Source organism: Melanerpes formicivorus, unplaced genomic scaffold, assembly GCF_026170545.1.
Source record: "Melanerpes formicivorus ecotype bairdi unplaced genomic scaffold, bMelFor1.0.p_v2 SCAF_116, whole genome shotgun sequence".
NCBI classification, from domain to species: domain Eukaryota; kingdom Metazoa; phylum Chordata; class Aves; order Piciformes; family Picidae; genus Melanerpes; species Melanerpes formicivorus.
The window spans coordinates 1110215-1113674 of NW_027142468.1; positions in this window are offsets into that span (position 1 = coordinate 1110215).

The window sequence follows — 3460 nt, forward strand, 5'->3', positions numbered from 1 at the left end:
CCTCTGTGTCTCTTGGTAAAGCACTGGGAGCATAGCTTGGGGTTATTTGAAGGAATAATTAAGTCATTTGAACTCATCTTGGCAATCCTAATTTGTAGTGGTTTGAGTCTTCACTGAGAGTTAAAAGCTCAAATGGGGAAAAGGCTGAGAATCTCTTCCCCACTCCCCCCCCCCCCCCGCCCCGAAACAGGGAGAGGGGAAAAAAAAAGGGTAAGGAGCAAATCCACTAAACAACAATCTGGAGTCAGCTTGGAAGTAGAGAGGCAAATAATTTTTCTTTAAATTATATATATGACAATAACAGTGAAAAAAAAGGTTCACAAAGGCAAGGAACAAGAATGGATGGGAGTGGGACAGAAAAGAATAATACAAAACCAGTCTGTCTCTGAGGAGGTGCAGAGGCAGCAGGGAAAACATTTATTTAGAATAATCAGAGAAGAACCTTTATTTAGAATAAACCAAACCAGGTTGGAAGAGACCTTCAAGATCATCGTGTCCAACCCATCAACCAATCCAACCCACCCAAACAGCTAACCCATGGCACCAAGCACCCCATCAAGTCTCCTCCTGAACACCTCCAATGACGGCGACTCCGCCACCTCCCTGGGCAGCCCATTCCAATGGGCAATCACTCTTTCTGTATAGAACTTCTTCCTAACATCCAACGTAAACCTCCGCTGGCACAGCTTGAGACTGTGTCCTCTTGTTCTGGTACTGGGTGCCTGGGAGAAGAGACCAACATCCGCCTGTCCACAACCTCCCTTCAGGGAGTTGCAGAGAGCAATAAGGTCACCCCTGAGTCTCCTCTTCTCCAGGCTAAGCAACCCCAGCTCCCTCAGCCTCTCCTCACAGGGCTGTGTTCCAAACCCCTCACCAACTTTGTTGCCCTTCTCTGGACACCTTCCAGCAAGTCAACCTCCTTCCTAAACTGAGGAGCCCAGAACTGGACACAGGACTCAAGGTGTGGCCTAACCAGTGCAGTGTCCAGGGGCACAATGACCTCCCTGCTCCTGCTGGCCACACTCTTCCTGATGCAGGCCAGGATGCCATTGGCCCTCTTGGCTGCCTGGGCACACTGCAGGCTCATGTTCAGCCTACCATCAACCAGCACCCCCAGGTCCCTCTCTGCCTGGCTGCTCTCCAGCCACTCTGACCCCAGCCTGTAGCACTGCCTGGGGTTGCTGTGGCCAATGTGCAGAACCCGGCACTTGGATGTGTTCAATCTCCTGCCCTTGGCCTCTGCCCATCTGTCCAGCCTGTCCAGGTCCCTCTGCAGAGCCTCTCTACCCTCCAGCAGATCAACTCCTGCCCCCAGCTTGGTGTCATCAGCAAATTTACTGATGATGGACTCAATGCCCTCATCCAGATCATCAATAAAGATGTTAAAGAGCACAGGGCCCAGCACTGATCCTTGGGGCACAGCACTAGTGCCTGGCTGCCAGCTGGCTGTGGCACCATTCACCACCACTCTCTGGGCTTGGCCATCCAGCCAGTTCCTAACCCATCGCAGTGTGCTCCCATCCAAGCCATGAGCTGACAGCTTGGCCAGCAGTTTGCTATGGAAAAGGATCAGGTCCAGCCATGTGGCTGAGGAGCAGGAGGGCAGCTGCAGTAGCTCTCATCCAGCAGAGGCAGGAGCCAAAAAGGAGCTCCAACAGCTATGATGTCCTGCTTTTTATACCCTAGCTGGGCAGGGAGGGGGGAGTGGAGCAGACTCAGCTTTCCCAGGGGAAACGCCCTGCAGGGAGTGTAAAGTACCCGCAAGCCCACCCCCTGCTTTCTTCTTTTGTTTTCAGAAAAAGGCGTTAACGCACCACAGAGGACACAGTCTCAAGCTGTGCCAGGGGAGGTTGAGGCTGGAGGTGAGGAAGAAATTCTTCCCAGACAGATTGGCCTTTGGAAGGTGCTGCCCAGGGAGGTGGTGGAGTCGCCATCCTTGGAGGTGTTTAGGAAGAGCCTGGATGAGGCACTTGGTGCCATGGTTTGGTTGATTAGATGGAGTTGGGTGATAGGTTGGACTGGATGATCTCTGAGGTCTTTTCCAACCTTATTGATTCTATGCTTCTGTGATAAGGGAGCAGCATCCAGAAGGAAAAGAGGGAAAGGGGAAAAAGGAGGAAGAGGCAGCTTGTGCTGCCCCCTTGCACAGGTTAGATGCAGGCATTCTGTGAATGAAATAACAATTTCCTGTGCCCACCCCCTGATCTGGGCTCTCTCAGCTCTTGTGAGGCTTCTCTGTGGTTTCTTGAAGCCCCTCATGTCTCAGACCATGGCAGAAAGCTATTGTATCATTAACTTGCAAGTAGATTTGATTTGTGGCTTGACTTGCCCAAAACCAGGGAGTCTAAAACCCAGCATTTCTGTCAGCTGAGAAGCAATTTGAGGTGTGGGTTGGCCCCACCCTAGAACAAAGAGCTTGTGCAAATACAGATGAAACAAGAGGGTTTAATAAATCCTTTGGGTGAGTCCCCTGGGCAAACTCAGAACAGTGAGTTGGGTGATTGGACCATGAGGTGGATTAACATCAGAGCTCAGAGAGCTGTGAGCAGTGGCTCATGTCCAGTTGGAGGCCTGTGGCCAGGGCTGTTCCCCAGGGGTCAGTGCTGGGTCCAGTTTTGTTCATTTCTTCAGCAAGGACCTGGCTGAAGGGACAGAGTGGACACTTCACAGGTTTGCTGAGGACCAAACTGGGAGGAGTGGCTGCCACCCTATCAGGCTGTGCTGGCATTCAGTGAGATCTGGACAGGCTGCAGAGCTGGGCAGAGGGGAAGCTCTTGAAGTGTAGAGTCCTGCACGGTTATAAAGAGGTTATTACATTTATTAATATGAAATATGAATTATGAAAATGTTATTTTTATTAATTATCAAACTATTACTAACCGATGAATCACCAACTTATATCCATGTTCTAGTGCACGTTCGTGAAATACATTCCATAAGTGGCTCAGTGTTATGATTAGAACTTAGGAGCAGATGTTAGTCAGTTAGAGGGTAGAAGGGCTCTGCAGAGGGACCTTGCCAGGCTGGGCAGATGGGCAGAGCCCAACAGGATGGCATTCAACAAGTCCAAGTGCCAGGGGCTGCACTTTGGCCACAGCAACCCCAGGCAGAGCTACAGGCTGGGGGCAGAGTGGCTGAGAGCAGCCAAACAGAGAGGGACCTGGGGATACTGATTGACAGCTGCCTGAATATGAGCCTGCAGTGTGCCCAGGTGGCCAAGAGGGCCAAGGGCATCCTGGCCTGCATTAGGAATAGTGTGGCCAGCAGGAGCAGGGAAGTCAATGTGCCCCTGTACTCTGCATTGGTTAGGCCACACCTTGAGTCCTGTGTCCAGTTCTGAGTCCCTCAGTTTAAGAAGGACATCGAAACACTTGAATGTGTCCAGAGAAGGGCAACAAAGCTGGGGAGAGGCCTTGAACACAAGCCCTATGAGGAGAGGCTGAGGGAGCTGGGATTGTTT